Source organism: Agelaius phoeniceus, chromosome 1 (genome assembly GCF_051311805.1).
Source record: "Agelaius phoeniceus isolate bAgePho1 chromosome 1, bAgePho1.hap1, whole genome shotgun sequence".
Classification (NCBI taxonomy): Eukaryota; Metazoa; Chordata; class Aves; order Passeriformes; family Icteridae; genus Agelaius; species Agelaius phoeniceus.
The window spans coordinates 116,704,588-116,724,699 of NC_135265.1; the positions used below are offsets into that span (position 1 = coordinate 116,704,588).

The following is a 20,112-nucleotide window of genomic DNA, read 5'->3' on the forward strand; positions in this document are numbered from 1 at the left end:
AACTGCATCTTTTCCGGGATCCTAAGACTTAATTTTCTTGTGAGTAGCCACTCACTTCATTAAAAAACGTTATTTCTACATTTCCTCCTAATGAGGCATTGATCAATATTTGAGTAATTGTTTTTCAATAATTAATACCTGATCTGATACCTGTTCTAGTACTTAAGATATTCCATGTAGGTCATAGTGCCAATTGTTATTCAACTCAACACAAAAAGCCTGACATCCACACTTTCAGGCAGGTAGAAATTTAAGTGTTTTTCTGTGCTGAGGCCAAGAACAGCCTATTACATCCCTAAAGATTTTAATCAAAGAAAAATTATTCTTTTCTTTAAATACATCAGTCTGGGATTTTCTGTAGTTGATATATGATCTGGTTGTAGACCATGTTTTGGGGTACTATTAATTATGCATTTTGTGTGAAGGATAAAGTCTTACACATTGTTTGAAATTGCCAAACTATGTTGACATTTTTTTACTTCTTTAGCATATAGAAACAATTCATTATTTATAGCTCTGAGATGGCATGCTTTCAGAATACTTCTGAAACAGAATTCTCCATTTCTTTTGTGTTACAGTAAACCTTTTGTCATAAGGGTTGTAAACAGGATTTATTTCATTTCACCATTTAAACTCAAAATCTCACTTTGCCCTTTGTATTTCCTAATTACACAAGGAGGATGGCTTTTTATCAAAGTGTTTTATTTCAGAATGAAGTTCTTTGTGTGGCATCAATGGGTAAGTTATATTTTTCCTGATGTCAGATAGCAATAAATTAGCTTCCCATTTGGTCTCATTCTTGTCAACATGAGATTTATTTAGCCAACACATTGAAAAATAAGAACAAAAATAAGTCTCTGTGGGCTTGAGTAATTTAATATCAAACACAGGACTGAGCTGTTAGTGACACTTAACTTCCTGCAGCTATTATTTACCTGTTCAGGATATAGAGGAAGCCACAAGAGAAGACGGAGCGGAGACAATTCTAGGATCTGTAGTGCTGAATGCAACCACTTCTACCATTATTTCCTGCTAGATTTACTTTCACCCTGAGTGAGAATAGTGGAAGTTTTGGATTTAGGTGAACTATCTGAAAAGAGTGGTGTCTCTCAAGGCTCTGTTCTGGGACTGGTGCTCTTTAATATCTTTACTGATGACATAGACAACGAGAGCAAGTGCACCCTTAGCAAGTTTGCAGATGATATGAAGCTGAGCAGTGCAGCTGACACAACAGAGGGGCAGGATGCCCTCCAGGGGCATCTGGACAAACTTGACATGTGGGCCTGTGATAACCTCATGAAGCTGGATAAGTCCAAGTACAAGATGCTGCACCTAGGTCTGGGCAATCCCAAGCATGAATACTGTCATGGGTAACACAAAAGGTTACTGTGTTCCACATTTACCTCTGCCCCAAAAATTGTTACTGTCTCTTTAAGACCCAGCCCCATGACCAGAAATGGCATTTCAGGGGGTACATGGGATTATTAAGGGTTATTTTTTGGCTGTTGCTCTTTCACTTGTCAGAAAACTGGGATTTTTTTTCACTCATAGCCATATTTCATTTCTCTTTATTGGTGGAAAATGATTGGTTGAAACTAAGGGGAGGTAAATTGTTTTAACATGTCTACCTCTTTAAATTGTCTTAAACCAAGACAAATACCTATTGGGAGAAGTACTCAGAATCACAAAATCACAGGTTAAGCTGAGTTGGAAAGGACTACAAGGTCATCAAGTCCGACTCCTGGCCATGCACAGGACGCCCCAAGAGTCACACTGTGTGCCTGAGAGCCTTGTCCAAATGCTTCTTGAGCTCTGGCAGGCTTGGGGCTGTGACCCCTTCCCCAGGGAGCCTGTTCCAGTGCCCAACAACCCTCTGGGTGAAGAACCTTTTTCTAATACCCAGCCTAAGCCTCCTCTGACACAACTTCAGGCCATTCCCTCGGGTCCTGTCACTGGCATCATGGAGAGGAGTGGTGTGCCAGGCTGCACCAAAACAAGTGTGACCAGCAGGTCAAGGGAGTGATTCTACCCCTCTACTCTGCCCTCATATGGCATCCCCTGGTATACTGCATCTAGGCCTGGGGTCTTCAGCACAGGAAAGATTAGACCTGTTAGAATAATCCAGAGGAGGGCCATGTAGATGTTCAGAGGTCTGGAAGAACCTAACCTGTGAAGAAAGACTGAGAAAGCTGGGCTGTTCAGTCTGGGAAACAGGTAGCTCTGGAGAGATCTCATTGTGGCCTTCCAATAACTTAAGTGGGCTTATAAAAAAAAGAGACTTTTTACACAGGCAGATAAGGAAAGGGGGAATGGCTTTAGAGAAGAGATTTACATTAGATGTTAGGAATGAATTCTTTACTCAGAGGGTGGTGAGACACAGGAACAGGTTGCCCAGAGAAGTTGGGAATGCCCTACCCCTGGAGGTGCTCAAGACCAGGTTGAATGGGCCTTTGGGCAACCTGGTCTAGTGGAAGGAATCCCTGCCCATGACAGGGGTTTGGAATGAGGTGAGTTTTAAGGTCCCCCAATCTAAATCATTCTATGATTCTATAATTCTATTATATTCTACACATGTCTAAGATGAGCTTGATAAGATGGTAGTGAAATTAGAGGATATCTCTCTCACATGATTTGAAGAAGCTTGTCTATCTGCATCCTTTTTACTTCCTGCAATGTAACATCTCTGTGTCTTTCTGACTGTCCATGTGGTGGCAGCCTCAAAGTATATTTCATCTCCTCTTGGCAGGAGAATTTTAATTAATTCTTTAATAGGTATTTGATTCCTTATCAATTGAGGAATGGGCAAAATAACCCACTGTGAAAAGACGTGACTCCTGGTAAAACCAAGAGAATACTTTGTTGTGTGTGACTTCACTGCTGTTGCTCAGTAGTGTAGATAATGTCCACTCCCTTGCTCCACAGCTGTGTGGTGTGGCACCACATGCTTCCTCATGCTTACTTGCTTACTTCTCCTCCTTCCTAAACAGGGACAGCCTCATACAAAGACTCTGCACAGCCATTTGCAGATCTGAGACATTGTACTATTTTGAGAAAAAGGAGCTGGTGCAGTTCAAGGCATGTGAGGAGGTATGCTAATGATTAAATGCTTCAGAAACTGTGGCTAAAACAGTGTCCGCTTCTCTGTGACTGAACAGCCTTCATCATGCCTTAACTATGGACATTGGCCTTATTTAGTGGTACACAGCAGAGGAAAATCCCATTTTGCTTGTGAGGCACATTAATTTCTCATTAAACTCTAAGAGGTGTGATCCGGTTGTTTTGTCCTTTATGCATCCTTGTTACTTGAGTCATAATCCTAGTGTGACAAGAGGTCGTGCTGTGGTGATTGGAGTAGTTAAAGTTTCCAGTCCTTCAATGAAGATATGAAAGGGACGCAGTTGCAATGGCATTTTCTCAACCATTGTGCTGAGTTCATGCCTTTGGAACTCAATTTGCTGCTCAATTGTCAGAGTCCTACAGTGCTGTGAGAGTCCTCTGGCTTTGTAGGCATAACACATAGACATAACAGCTTGAACTGGAACATGGCATGGGTGAGAGAGAATAAGTGGCTTCTTCAATTTGAGATTTTCTATGTAAGTATTTTCTAGAAAATGATGCAAGATATGTATTTTAAGTACAGGTATGGTTCCTACAATGGTAGATGTATGCAATTTATAAAGGAAATAACAAAATCTAAAAAATTTTAGGAGGTGAAAAATTTCTGTATTTTTCTCTCTGAGTCTGAAAGACTGTTTTCACCTCTTTCAGGCAGATGTAAATAAATCTTTTGTCTGTTCACTCAGCTGTATTTGACCACTAAGAGCTTTAAGTGATTTTCTGGACAACTCAAAATGTTCTAGTGCAGATTGGAAGCTGAGAAAAACCAATCACACATCCTAATGTAAGTGGAAAAATAACCATAGAAACAAAGCAAACAAATATAAAACCCTATGAATAGTATTACTACACAGGGAAGAATCTTGATGAAGTGTGAAGTATGATACAGGGCAGCTTGCTTGGGGTTTTACTGGTATGAGTGGTATGCCTCTTAGTTTATTAGCCAGGAGTAAAAATAAAAAACCTCTGAGGTGAACAACAGGGAATTCAAGTCACACTTTAAATATAGCCACTGAAATAGGAATTTAATTTAAAAGTTTTAAAAGTGATCAGGTTTTAGAAAAAACAAATTGTTTCCAGAATGTCTCTATTGAAATTCATCAGCTACTTAATTAGGTACCTAGACATACAGTAAACATTCAGTGAAACCCAGTGGACATGTAATTTGACAAACAATATTTTGTATAACTAAATACATCACCATATGTTTAATTACTTGGTAAGTCCAGATTACTATGTGTGATAAGAAAAGATGTTTCAGAAAATTATTTAGGACAAATCAGAGAAGATCAAAACTCTTGCAATAACATACTTTTACATGCTGATAAACGTGTACGTATGACCGCAATTTACAACAGTGTTCAATGATTTTGTCTGTCTCAGCCTTTAAAAGACCCTAAAAATGGACCCCATTTCACAGGATAAATATTTAGTCTATTCAAAACATCTTGCAGAAATCTTAGAATGGGCATCCTGAAATGCGTATGGCCATCATAGTGTGCCATTTGTTTTTAATCCTGGTAATAATCTATATATTTTGCTGAAGTCTCAGTTCATGGTCAAGCCACAAGTAAAAGAAATAAACAATAAAATATTTTAAGAAAGATGAGTACAGAAAGTAAAAGATACACTTTTCCTGAAGTGAATCTGGTGCTTGAAAGATGACAGGAAAATGACCTAAAATCCTACATCATCTGTAATAAAAACAAATTTGGGATATGATTAACTATTTCACATTTTCCTCTCTTTTGAAGACTCAGCTTTGATCATTAATATTTTCAGCTCTGCATATATAATCATCTTCTATTTTTCTTGTGCAATTGTAGCAAAGGTATCACATTTGAAGTAGAAACTCACCCACTGGGAACTGGACCAGAAACTTCTCAAAATTAAAGTGACAAAAAGATATGAGTACCATTGCCTGGGATAAATACTTTTAAAGTATTTTTAATTTAAGCTGCTGATGAAAAAAAAATTCTAATTACGAAAACCAATTCTTTCTGGTTTGGATTTTGTCAGCTTATAATAAAACAGAAAGAAGTTACTGCTATCTGTTCTGTCAGTGTCAATATTAGGTATAGGAACACAACAAGGATGCTTTAATGGAAGGGTACTTAAATGGTAAATTCCAATCCAGACATGCATTACTATGAAATTTGATCTGAACTTTCTCATTGTCCTGGCCTGCTTCTCTTAAGGAATTTTGGAGCTATTCCCCCGCCCCCTCATCTAGTCAGCTGTACATATGGCATGCAGTGCTTGTCTGCCTGGGCAAGAAGAATAAGCCTAACAACGCTTTCTGCTCAACAAAACTTGACCAAAAAAATGACTATTTACTCTGCTTCTGAAAAATGTGACCTATTTATAATGGCCTCTCAAGGGCTAGGTGCCCACAGAATTCAAACATCTACCCTTGTAGGCTTGGCTGTGAATTGCACTGGAGGTGGGTGCCAAAGTACTTTATGAGCTTGTCTCCCATTGCTTTGGGTCAAACGCAAACCAGTCAAATATTCATATTCTTAGTCCTATCTTTCTGTATCTTAACTTTTTGCCTGCATTGAAGAGAGGTGAGCAAACTATCACTGTAGAGGAACAGATCCTTAAGAACAGCTGCAATTTAGAAGTGTCACGTAGTCCACAGAAATCTACGCTGCTCAAAAGAATTCACAGGCTCTATGGAAAACACAGCATCTGTCTTAGTGCTCTTTGGGGAAAAGGAAGCTCCTACAAATATTACAGCAATATTTAGAGAAATAAAATGGACCTGGACAGTCATTCTTCACAGCATGGGAGAGACTTAAATGAAAGGGAGATGCAATGGATGCTAAATTGGATAAATTAACCAAACGTGTGCATGCAACAGGGGAAGGAATAAGCAACACTGAAGAAAGGGAAGATGAAACAAAGAGATCTATGAACTGAGACAGAGTGTTGATTTTTAATGTTGAACAAAGCAGGAAAATTAGAAAACAGAAGCCATTGTACTCTTGCTGAAATTGAAAGTATAGAATTGGACAATGTGATGCTTTGTGTTCAAATCTTGTTCAATTACCTTTTTGAGCATAATAAAAAAGCCTCATCACATAGTCTAAAGGACCAAATCTGAGCTCTTCTGAGACCTGACTATAGTGTTGAGATTCCAAGATAAAGACTTTTTTAGTCAAATCAGGAAATACTGACATGGGGCAAGAATCTCTGGCAATCAAGATAAGCAGTTGCTCTGTATCTGAATCAGAGTATCAAAATCCAATAAACACAGAAAGAATAAAACTCTTTTAGAGTTTCATTGGTAGGAAGAAGGCTAGAGCATGCAGAGAGGTATTAAACTACTCAAACGCCAAAGAAGGTCTTCCAATTCTTCTCAAAATTTTTGAAATTCTGCAGAATATTAATCTCTTTCAGATTTTTAAATCAGTTTGGTGCCTTCCAAATAAACCCTGAAATTTAGGACAGTGTTTAAAAAAAAAGTTGTATATTCAATGTATATCTCAAAGTATATTGAGATAGGTGATTAAATTTCCTCTTTTTTAGGAGTTGTGTATCTGCTGAAAATATTTTTTAAAGCAAGCATTACTGGTTGACATAATTATAGATAGCCTCCTCATTCATTTTGTTTATTTGTTGTTTTGGTTTTGGTTTTTGTTTAGTTTCGACTTTGTTTGTTGGTTTGTTTTTTCTTGCTGTGAATAGCATATTGCCTTTGAAAAAGTACTTCACTGCTCACAGGTTTGAGGGCTGAGTTGGGGGAGGGGCAGGATTTAAGGTAATATCTGAGAAAGAATTTTGGAAAAAAATATATTTTTGCAGACAGTTCTCTTTATAGAGACATTTCTTGAAAAAAAGTTGCTTTTTAGACACCTGGCATTATCATTCTGAAATGATAGTAATACTATCTTGTGTCATGTTGCTGTTTAACTTGGTTTAATAACTGTTTCATGGAACTAAAAGAAAGCAAGGTATATGAAGGAAATAATGGTCCTGCAGTTCTGATTTATCCTATGGTGGGAATCTTCTCTGTAAGATCCCAGCATTGTCAACTACTCAGGTGGTAGGAGAGTCAAATAAAGACTTGGAAATAAAGATGAGTCATTTACTTGGGAAGTATTTGCTGTCTCACAGAGCATGGCCTGAAAACAAATTGTCTATGCAGGTGTGCAGCAGTAAAGGACAACCTTTCAGACCCCCTTATGTGCTCAGTACAACCTACCTGAATACAGTCTCCTCAGTGCCTACATCAGTGTCCCCTTGGGTCTTCTGCAACACAGCTCTGTTTGGCTCTCTCCAGGCTTGACTTGTTGCCTTGCTTATTATTATCTCTCCTTGTCCAAAGCCCATTCCTAGAATTTCCTCTTTCCTCAAGTCTCATCAACTGTTTTTTCAAATTTCTAGTGACTATGTATTTGATAAGATAGTTAACCTCTACTAGAAACTGTTAGATCATGGTCTTGGTATTTCTTTACTCGTCTTCAATTTCTATGTCTGGCTGTAGACCATCTAAAATCCTCAAGTACTCAATAGGCAAAAACCTCTCTTTAAAGTTCACCTGTTTGCAATCCTACTGATGCAAAGGAATCATCACAATTTTGTACTTTCCCCATAGTCACTGACTTAATGTGTGGGAATCTGGTTTGTGCCTAATCAACTCTATCAAAAGATAAACCACTTTTACCTTTCCTTAGCCTACCTCCTTATATGGCACTAAACTGTTAGAATACTATACTAGGACATGACATCCAATGAAAAATAGATTTCCAATACTACACTGTGCACTGCAGTCATGACCAGACCTCCCAGGTTTCAGCTGCCCTGAAGGGTAAACTGAACTATGTTGTTTTGGGACTTTTGTATTTGAAAGGTGGATTTGCCACTGCTTTACTGTGCACTTCATTAGAGTTTCCTAACCCACTACTTCTCATTTTTCTTTTCTTTTATAGAATATACTATGAAGATAAGCAGACGTTCCTACAGGATTGTGAAGATGATGGAGAGACAACAGCAGGGGAGGGTCACATTGTGGCTGGCTTCAGGCGAACATCTTTGGCCAAGTGAAAACACTTTCCTCTCTTCTCATTTTTGATGTGAGCTTGCCAAAAAAAACAGTAATGACATGCAATTTCCAAAGCTAGTGTTTTATTTAAACAACAAAAACAAACTACAGCAAAAATGACTCACTAAATAGGGGAAGCCCCAGAAGAACTGAGTGAGACAGATTGAAGATGTTTGGAAACAAATCAAACTCCTAACCATTATGTCCTTGAAGTGTATACCTTTTTTCCATAATCAGTAATTTTCAGTTCAAGTAAAACTCCAGTTTTTCTCACTACAGATCATCCTTTTGACTTTTCAGGAAAGTCTCTCACCTGGAACTCCCATGACTGGATTTGGGACTGCTTCCCTTTTTAGACAGGACACTTTTTTTGAATATCCCATTTTCTCTCTGCCAGTACCAACACTCCAGAAAGTTTTCCAGAACCCATCAAGCTCATTTGGGCTACTGTGGAAGTAATCTTTCTCTTCATCCTGCTTTTCAGAAGAAAATGCTTCAGGAAGTGCATTGACTCAGACAAGGTAAACAGAACACTTTCCTAGTCCTCTGCACAACCTTTTTACACAATATAAATCAGACAGCATCTGGTACAATGCAAAATGATTGAATTAAATTGAAATAATTTCCTGACACTGTCTGAAATTTCTATCTTGAGAGTCTGTATCACTCAAGGTCACACCTTTTTCTTTAGCTTCTTTCCTCCTTCCTGGAAAGCTCTCCTACACACACATGCATGTTTGTTCCTTTTCTGTCTTGAGTAGCTGCAGTATTGTGATTGCTGTTCTGATTCTCACTCATCTCATGTTTTTGTCTGGTTTTTAGGGCTTTCTGTACTGTCACTTGTTCTCAGTGTCCCTCCATTCCTTTTCTGGCTTTCATTGATGTCATCCTGTTCTTCACACTGTCATGTGGTCTTCACTCTCTCAGTGAGCTGAGCTCTCCCTGCCATTTGGAGACCTTCCACCAGAGTTATGATTCTTCTGCCCACCCAAAACCTGAGAATCATCTGCCCCCTGTATGAACTTCACTTTTGACCTGCCTTTTTGAAATCCCAGGAGCTGCATGTGGGTGCCAGAAATCTGAACTTCTATAATGCAAATATTTGCTTCAAGATCTATGTTACACTCACACCCATGAAAGAAGTTGACAGAAGATGAGACCAGATACGAACAGCTCTATGCATTGTTACGTAATATGAAAAACAGTTAATTTAAAAATTAGTCTAAATTTAAGTCACATTGTTGACTTTAAACTTACATACCTCAAATTCCCATCTGTAAGCTTCTTGTTGCATAATGAACTCATCTGAACTCTTCTGGTTTTGTGCACACAAGTGGATTCCTATTTGAGAGATATTTTGATGATGCAGGAAGTTTTCCTATAGTAATGTTCCAAGGGAAAAAAAAACCAAAACATTTCTTAGTGCTTTATTCATTACATACATAGATTTGGGCCATAGGTGAAAAGAGAAAAACAAACAAATAAACAAATATTGAATACTTATTAAATGAACACTGTCCAGCTTATGTAGAGAAGGGGGCAAGAATCTTGTGGAAAGCTCAGATAGATAGTGGTCAAGTAACTAAATATGTTATTTCCAACATGTTAAATGTGAGTATGTTGTGTTAATAATTACAACTAATACACTGGGAACTGAACGGAGGTTGTCCAGGCCACTGTAACTGTGGCATTACCTAATGTGAAGAGGAATGACTTAAAACTTTGGTAAAGTTCTTTTAACACAGGTTTTGTGTAAAATATCAGAAATGCATAAGTGGCATGAAGAGGGCTGGTTTTCCTCATGTGGAGTTAGTCTGTTAATAATCCATGATGACACTAAAAAAACTCATCCTATGGCCAACTATAAAAACAATGTTGAAGTAACTTCTCATAATATTACAACTGAAGTTAATACCTCTTGAAGAAATCAATTCAATCTCTATTATCATTTTGACAGTGACTGGTTTTGGCTTTCCTGTTCTACCTTTCATCAGTTTATGGGAACTAATCTATTTGTATAACAAATTGTACATATTATGGCATTTTGGTTGTTATTATGTGCAGTAATTGCTGACATATATAAACTTATAAACAGCAGATATTGCATCTTGATGAGACCTAAAATACATGATCCACGTATTCATCCTTACTAAGCTCCATAAAATTTAAGAAAGAACAAACTATTTTTACTAACTGCTTGTTTGGAAATAGTCATTAAACTATTTATGGGGCTTGGGATACTCTATTATTTCTCACCATTACCTTTCAACTTTTGAAATTAAATATTTTGTAATACTCAAATAACTTTTTAAGAGTTTGTATACAAAAGGGAAGCATTTAACTCTTCTGGGAACCATTCTCAGTCTCCACAGAGTTGGATGACATTTCCTGTCCCAATTTTAATCTGTATTAATAGGAATTATCTCCAAATCCTTCTGTCAGGTTGGCACATACACTCTGAAACAGCTCAATAAACTAGATCAGAAAAATCTATATCAAGATCTAAAACTACATGAGATATTCCACTAGATTATACTTGACTGGAAAACAGCTAAATTTCATGGTTCATTTGCAGCCATTACTGATGAAATTATTTGAATGGGAATACTTATACAACTAAATTAAGCTGGGTTTGGTCCATTATGATAGTAGTTCATGTTGAGAAATTAAGTTATTTTCATATTTAGAGTCAACAATGAATGTTTTGAATCAAATTATTTGGGCATATTGTTACTAAATATATATATATAGTAGGAGGAATGGTGATAAAAGACTAATTGATAGGCATTCTAATCATGTCAGTAAAATATCAAAATAAGCCTCACAAATTGAGACAATTACTTCAGAATTAGTGAACCATCCCTCCTCTTTGCAAAAAAAAAAAATCTAGTATCAATATGCTTGCCAGCTAATATATGTATTGCCAAAGTGCCAGTAAATGTCAGTGAGTGTATGACTCAAGTAAAACTTAGGCAATGTGGAAAGCTTTAAAGGTAAATCCAGAGAAACAGAGAGGAAAAAATATATTTATAATGAAGAGTTTGTTCTTCACTGAGTTATAAAAAAGCTGTATACATTCTTGACAAGAAGTCATTTGAATTAAAAAGGCTTAGGTAAGAGCAAAACTATAAAGCTAAGTAGTTACTGTCATATATGGAAAATGGAATTCAAGCACAAAATTTTATTAGTATGCATATATCATAAATGGAGTTCTGTAGCGTAAATTGTTATAGCTCAGCTAGAAAGTCAGAACATTTTGGTGCATTACAAATTTTATTCCTGGAGGTGATTTTTGTCCATATAGTTATTGAAATATTGCCAGGAGAGACCTAGCCATATAATTATCTAGAACTTTAGCAGCAGGTAACCACAATAAACCATTGTAAAGACTTCTGTAATTATATTCTCCTTGATACCCAGAATGAGACAACAAAGAAAACAAAACCACCTCTGAGTCAAAAGGTGAAAATTAATGAAATCCACTTTGTCAAAGTGTGAAAATTTGCCTTATGGGAAACACTGAAGTTATAATGTTGTTTATTGAACATCCTTGTTGTTCTATCAAATACTGTGAGTTTGTAAAGGCAAATGTAAGCATAAAATGTCCTGCTTGCATCTACACTGAATAGTCACCCTGCCTTCCCTAACCTCCTGGGTACATTCTCAGCTGATGTGAATCTGGATAGCTCTTTGTTAACTCCAGCTTCTACTCATTAGAGCCTTCATAATCCTCATCACTAATTTCCAGTGTGATTCCCAGAATAATAAGCAGTGCTATGGGCATCCATTTTACAAGCACATGAAGTGGAATTTATACTAGTGTAAACATGCAGCACACAATTCTTTGCAGTGTTCAGAGTCTTTCTAGGCCCTTGGAAGCAAAAAGGATTAGACAAAACAGTAACATGCAAAGAAAAAAAATATTCTTTTTCTATGAGTGGATGTTGAAAGCCACAAAGAAGGTAAGCCAAGAACAAAATGTAAGGATCAGCTGTGTGGGCTGTAGATATTGGTTGGAAGGATTCTGCTTCCCAAAGCCCTCAAAGCTTTATACAATGATTTTATGCAGATGGAGCAGATTTCACCCAAGGGGAGAAGCCAGTGCAATGCATGGCTTTCCAAAGAGTATGCATCAGCTTTGCAAGCTAAATATCGCTTATCAATTATTAACATTCAGGAAAAGGTGACTAAAGTCTATCTGTGATGCTACAGTGAAATTAGATGAGAACTCAAAAAGCACTTAGGATAAATAATAGATGATTAACATGTCATATAAATCAGTGTATCATGTTATTTTAATTTGTTTTCTTTTTCTTCTTCTTTCCTTAGCTTATATTCTTACTTGTTTCATAATACTGTTAAATTTCATTCTCTTATGTATTAGGAGTAACTCCTGTTTTATTTATGGGCTAAGATAGAGTATAGAAATTAATAAGAAAATTGCTAAGTGTTGTAATGATGTATCATTCTACTGCTGACATTTAAAAACTGAAGAGCTGTATGTTGGGCCTGCCTTTTCCTTATGGGTACCTGACACTGGTCAATTAATAAAAATGTATGCAATAAATCTATTCACTTAATTAAATACCTACAAATAAGGATTGAAATACCATTTAATAAACTTTTAAGAACAGAATAGAGAATATTAATAACAATAGTTAATAATGACATTCAGCAACTCAGGAGAGGTTTATGGGTCTTCCTTGAAGATGCATGCATGTATATTCTCAATGATTTAACACTATATACGGTTAAAGTTTTATTTCATAGATCTGTCATTTTCTCTTGCTTATTTACTCTCTTACCTACTCTATCATCCATAGCTGGAGGTCAATTTTCTCTTTTGTATCATGAGACCCATGTTTGATAGTCCTGAAAGAGGAATGTACAGATACCTAACCGTGTAAGTGCCTTCCCAGCAAGAGGCAGAGCCCTGGCAACAGGGCAGTGCAGAGCAGCACAGGCTCTGTCAATGGCTTGCCAATATCCATGTAGTTTGCTATTACAGCTGTGAAAACCTAGACTCTAATGGTTGGAACGCCCTGCTGACATGCAGTTGTGACACTCTGTGACACTAGGATTTAAGATTTATTTCTGCTATGGTACTTGATTCTAAGTGGCTGTGGGTAACATGTAGGCAGAGGTTCTGATGCCTACACTATTTCTTGCCCAGCCTTAATAATTAGCTCATGGAAGCTAAAGTCCAGCTCATGAACTTGGCCATGGAAGAAAACTAAAGCATTCAACATGTCAATACCCTTCTCATGAGCCTCTATAATTGTATTTTGTAGCTTTTATGTTTTTCCAGCTAACATTTGCTAGGAGAAAATGTGCAGATAATAAAATGTAAACATGTCAGTGTTTATTTTTTCATATATATATATATTTTATTTGGAGGGGGAAAAACCAGTTGTGTAACAAAAATACTCTATGAAATTGAAATTAAAAATGCAGTCTGTACCTATCCTCAGTGGTGTCATAAGCCACACTTTCTGAGTTTTGGAAGAATTTTTATTTTTTCTTTCACGACTCTGTCTTGTATACATCTGTTCCCAAGGGGAGGATATTTGGTTTTCTCATGATGCTGTACTGTATTTTTATTTGTTTATTTCTTATTGGCAGGATGTAAACAGAGGAGGAATTTCTTAGATTAACTAGACCAAGGTTCAGACATCACACAGTAACTGATTTCGCACATCTTTTCCTTGTCTGTGCATTCTGTTAAATGTTCAGGCTGCATTAGTGCCCATGATTTTCAGTGTATGTGAAAGAAATCTATCCTTATGCAACTTTAATCTCAGTCAGTTGTGATGGACATATGCCTGTTGCTTGAGAGAAAGGATTTCATATATATATATATATGAAGTGTGTTTATGCATCAATATAAAATTTTTGTAGGCATGTCTACTACATTTTAAAAGTTTAAAACACCTTAGTTAATGAAGCATATAAAAATCTGCAGGGCCTTTTAAACCAAAAAAAAATGTTGCAAAAATATGAATTTGACATGAATGAGATGATTGATATGTAAAGAACTTTAAATAATATAAATTCCAGGTCCAGCTTTTTAACATCGTGGAGCTGAGAAAAAGAAAATTATACAAGTGTGCTCTAGCTTCTTTCAGTGACTCAGAAACAGGGATAGGATTCCTTTACAGCTCTCCATTACTTGAAATTAAATGCTCCTAACCTGGGAGCTGTGCAGAATGTAGAGCATGACTCCTGACTTGATATTCATCTTCACGAGACTAATGCAAAACCCTAATATAAAGCTTTGTTGGTATGTGAGGTTCCCGTTTCAAGAGGGCAGAATTGAAAGAGTAGCACCTACCTGATCATCAGTTGACACATTGATGGAGAAAAGCCAGGCAATTGACTACAAACCTCCTGTGTCCCATGGTACAAACAATATCAAAGTTCACTTTATTTCTTTGGGATGTCTTTATACAAAACTGTCACTTCTGTTTCAATGACTACTACAAGGCTTTACAATGGAATACTGGTTTTGCATATTTTCCAGGCACAATTGCATATGGTTTCTGTGATTGGTTTAACTTAAGATAAAGTTAATTAAAGTGTGAAAATGAATGATGTGTCCAGGGATAAGTTTAGTTGTGAGCACTTGTTTGAAGGCCACCATGTTTGTTGTGTCTTGTTCTTCATGACTTTGAATATTCACTTGCAGTATGGAGGATTTCTCTTAACCACAGATAGTCAGGTTTAAAATCCTTGTAAGGACTCCTCAAGTAAAAACCACTATTTTCAGTATTTTCTATGCTATCCTGATAGGTTTTTATATTTTCAACTCACCCCAGCTCCAAATTTATGTCCAGGGACATTTTGGTCTTTAAAGTAATTAGAAAATTCATTGATAAAATCTGTGTGTATTTTAACAATTTATTTTCAAAATTTTTCATTTTCTTTTTCCTCTTGAAGATTACTACCACTGAGGTTATGATCTTGCATAGGTGGTAGATCTAATTGTCATTTACAGCAAGGCTTCTTTTATCTCTTTTCTAAAGAGACTTTAAAATGGATGCAGGCATTAATAATTCACAATTTTAGGCCTCTTTTCCAGAAAGGAATAAAAACTGCCTTTGAATTCAGGAAGAGAAGGTTACCTTAAGTTATATGGTTATTTCTTATTCAGATGTATTTAAAATGTTTAAAATAGATTTATTATTAACTTCTTAAATAGGAAGAAGGGATAAGTATGATTTAATGAATGAATTATTATAATTGATATTATTTCAAGGTAGAGAAACCCTACAAGGCTGTAAATCTCCATTATCAAGAAGTTAGACCTTCACCTTCTCAAATTACTGCTACATTGACCTAACTTAGAAACATTTTTGCAAGTCAGCATGAACTTTCAGCACAAAAGGAATAATAATTATCATTGTTACCACTGTATATTTTTAAAACATCTCATGAGCTCAGAGTAATACTAATTAATTCTTACATTGCCCAAAGGGAGAATGATAACTGTGATTTTCATCTTTAAAATGAGGAACCTGATTGTATTTTCATTTATGTTAGCATAAATCATAAAGCTTTCTACTCAAGTAGATGGAATTGCACTGCTGGGAAATCAACAAGAAATTGGTATCAGATATAGGGAAAAATGTTATAAAGGGACTAAGTACTTTCCTAAAAGAATGACTCAGCTTCAAAGCTATTCAGAAATGTTAGTGATTCCCACCTTTTAGTCTGATACTTTGACCATTAGAAAGCACTGTCTGTCAGTCCAAAAAAAAAAAAAGTGATCTTTGAGATTAGTAACAAGATACTTCATTGCAAGTAAGAGTGATAGTTATTCTGCAATAATTTTATGAGTTTAGGAGTTCAGCAGATGCTTTTACTTATATATTTCTAGGAAAAGCATTACTAAGAATGCTTATGAGCATTATCTGTATCAAGGACTATGGGTGGCTGGGTTGTTTCACAGTGTATTTAAACTACAGGGTAAATTCTTTATGAGTGGTATTCAAAGAAAAGGTTGGGTTGGAAGGAACCTTTAAAGGTTGTGTAGTTCAGAGCATCTTCCAATCTGACCCTGAATGTTTCCAGGGATGGGGCATCCACCACCTCTCTGGGCAACTTGTCCCAGTGTCAATCTACCCTTGTTAGTTTAAAACCATTATCCCTAATCCATTTTATATAATAATTAAAAAAAAAAAACCTCAAAGAAAAGAATGTTGGAAGGATTGATATTTCTGTTTAATCTCTAAGCTTTGACTGAAGGTAGCTGCTAAATGATTACTGTCAAATTAAGAGAAGTCAAAACAGCATATTTTCTAAAGACTGTTGATGGTACTGAAGACTGATGTATTTTGAGGACTGAAATTCTCTTCTGGTGATCTTTGATAGTCATTTAAAAAAAAAACAAAACTGGTTTTTAGATAAAGTCGCTAACACAATGGTGATAGGTTCTAAGTCAAGTTGAACTACAAGGGGGAGTGAATCCATCAAAAATATTATACACAGACACTATCTCATCGGTCCAAACCTCTGTGGAGATTTAAACAAATATCTTTGGAGAACAAATACACACACAAAAAAAATCTATATAGCACATATTAAAATCTGCAAAGTCAAGTTCACTGCTGTTTTGAGTTTCTGATTCATTCTACAACCAATTGATGATGTGATCTTGAACAAAACACATCCTTAAACTGAGTACATGAAACTATATTTTGGCTGCTGAAAATGATGAATTCAGACTTTTGAAAGTGTTGAATATTTAAAGGATATTCATTTCAAGAATGGTCCAGCACCATTATACAAGTATACACTCCAAATACATGCTTGTGGCTCCTGATTCCTTCTGTGGCTGTCTGGAAGGCAGAAGCTGCAGATAAAATTTTTGTATCATGAAGTTTCATGTAGTTCATAGGGATGCGACTTTAATGCAAGTCTGAGAAGACCACACAAAAGGGGGAAAATATTAGTGAAAGACCTGCATTAAAGCCTGAGCAGTATGTACATAGGACATTAAGGGAGAATGAGGGGTTTTAATAAATTTAGTAATTATTTTCTATTTATTAATTCTTTCAGGATGTTGAAAATTCAACATGATAAAACACTTGTAATTTTACTGTGACTTGCCTATCTCCTAATGTCATTTGTAGCAGAGACACAATGACCTTTATATATGGCTACTTTTTGTTTATAGCAGGAACTCAATATAGCAGTATCAGACACCTAGTGAGGAGAGGGGAGTAAATGCTTTGGCCTATTACCATGGATCACATGGCACAGCACTTTCAAGTCCCTCTTCTCTGTTTGCACTGAAGGATAATTTTAATGATGTACACTTTAGTAAATGTTCACTAATAAATATAGAAGTACATGAAATTGTTAGATTATTTCACTGATAAAAGACAAATCAGTGCAAGCATTTATTTTTTCTTTACATTAAGCTTCTCAAGACCAATGTGTGTAACATGTTAGATGAGACCGATATTCATTCCCTTCAGTCTTATGTTTCCAATAGATGTCAGTATCAGCTGTCTCCTTAGAAATGTCCAGAAATTATGCAGCAGTCAGTATTTAGGTTCAGAGAAGCTCCCACTGCCAACACATAGGCTGTGTATCTCTATAGTATGACTGGTTTTATCCTCTGCAATTTTCAGTTTGTTTTCATTTGAAAAAAATTAATGCAAAATCAGAAGATACATGTGTTCTTGTGGTTTGGGAAATTTGATACTGTAGTCAAGTTAATATGTAGATTCTGTATGAAATCTCTAATTTTCCCTTGTTGGGTTGAACACAGAGAAATGGCTTCTGCAGGAGTTCTTCATATGAAGCTCTCAGCACAGGGGTAGGAAGGGAGCCCCAGGGCCCTGCCCTGCTTTCCAGCAGCCTACAAGAGGTCATATGCCATAGTTTGAGGCATGAAGTTCATATGACTGGTCTACTGTGCTGTTGAGTGTGATTTTTCCCAAAAAAGCATGTGATTTGCTTGAGTTACTGCTATGGTTATTAATCTTAGAGCACAAAGAAAGGGGGCAATTGAAAGACCGTCATTTAGGAGAAAACTAAGGCATCATTACTGTGGTTCCCACATGGGAAAATCTCATTCTAACATATCATTATGGTTTCTAAGAGGATTAGAAATATTCATCTTCTGAATATACTTTTTTTTCCCTGTTGTACTTTGCAGTAAATATATCCCTTGTAGTGGTGCTTTGGCTATTCCTAAATTTGCCAAGTTAACTATAAGCCTCGCAGAGCTGACTCTTCATCTGTGTCTTTTTGTCAACAGCTCTGGCAAATTCCCCAGCCAATGCAACCTGGCCTATCTCCATGAAAGTCAATGGACACCAGCTGAGAATTTGGCTCTCTCAGCAGCTTTGGCTGCATGTGCAAATTCATCGGCCCAGTGGAGATAATGAATTCAGGCATTGATTTCAGTGGAATTTTTTTCTGGATTCTTTATCAGCAAGGTAGAGAACACACCAGAAATTCCCCTTGGCTTTCACCTTTAGGGTAAACATTTTGGAAGAGCTCAGGAAAGCCATATAGTTTTGCTGCTGTACCTATCTGCAGAATTAAGCTATAGTGTAACAACTAAAGAATATGCATGTGTTTGAGCAAACTTGGCTTTAGCTGGGTCCTTTGGGTTCTAAAAATCTAAACATGGTCTCCAGACGCCTGAATAGAAAAAAGGTGAAATTGTTATTATTGTTAGAAATATCTCATGGAGAATATAATAGAAACCTAGAAAATATATTTTATGATTATGTTTCTTGCAATTCTTCTACTCATAAGACAGATGAGATATCTGTGTATAATAAGACAAATGGTTAATGAACTGGTGCTGCATTCAAGCCTGAATATGTGACAGCTATTTACAGTGTCTGTCTGTGCTACCAAGTCAAATATTTTTTTTCTTAAGGAGGCCAGCTGGCTGCCTCTATAATGCTCAAAGGCCTGCCTATTCAGAGGTTTACTTCCACACTACAAATCTCTTGCTATCCAGAGCAGGGTGCATGCAAGCTGCCCTGAGCACCCTAACTCACAGGATATGCCTGAGAAGATTGACTGGGGACTACTCAGTTGACCAGGACCAGTACTATGCCAGGACTCTAAAAATGCAGCAATATTTACTGCAGTTTGGTGGTCAGGAACTCCTTAAATTGCTGGTATAATCAGAGCCTAAGGCTCAAAGCCCACCAGAGATGAAGTTTGGGGAAGGCGTGTATGGTCATCACCACTGAAGCCAGAGCAAGACCCTTCTCAAACATCTGTGGTTCTGTGCTTTTCTGTCTGTGAACATCTTTAAGTGCTCAAAAATAATATTCTTTGCTTAAATACTATAAAAGCTTTAGTTGTCCATATGACTTGATTTTTTTCCCCTTAATCCTTTACTCCACAACATTCATTCCTAGTCTTTTTTAATAGGGTAAAATCTCATACTTTTCATTTCTGTGTTGTTCTCATGAATGGACCTAATTACCAAAGCAAACAGGGTGTTTACCAGAGTAAACAGGGCGTGGAAATCTTCTAGTTTCTTGGTAGATTTCACAATCCTATGACACATTCATTCTCTTTCTGTTTGTTAACAGGACTTAAAACAGGTTTACATGTGATTTTTAAAAAAGCTAGTTAAAAAAGGGCAATTATCTTACACCCTTTAAAAAAATCTACAAAATTTTCACCTTTAAAATTACCACTTCATGTGTTCAGCTCTCTCCAGACTCTTTAAAGTCAAATATCCTCATTAGTCAGTTTATCAGTGTATGGCTATTGGACGACAGCTTTTGAAAAGGTGGTGTTATTCCCAGACCTTGCCTTGATAGAAGTTGAAAAATACTGGCTCTGGTTCTAAAGAAACAAAATAGCTTCTGGGCTGGATCTTTGTAAGCATCTGAAAATTATACTGGATACTTGTAAAGAAGGATCTCTGAAAGCCTTTCATTTTTAACCTTTTCTGTTTTTCTAGG

The 20,112-nt window shown here is 36.5% G+C and overlaps 1 long non-coding RNA gene across 4 annotated transcripts in view; it reads left to right on the plus strand.

Moving 5' to 3' along the window:
- The window catches only part of LOC129129845 (uncharacterized), a 157,669-nt gene that overhangs the window by 128,205 nt on the left and 9,352 nt on the right, over positions 1-20,112 (plus strand). For 2 of the 4 annotated variants that reach the window (XR_013184223.1, XR_013184224.1), the window contains exon 5: positions 8,052-8,685. This is a non-coding gene — a long non-coding RNA (uncharacterized LOC129129845). Of the gene's footprint in view, positions 1-8,051; positions 8,686-8,986; positions 9,325-20,112 lie in introns of those variants that run through there. The other 2 variants (XR_013184231.1, XR_013184230.1) reach the window with 2 other exon arrangements.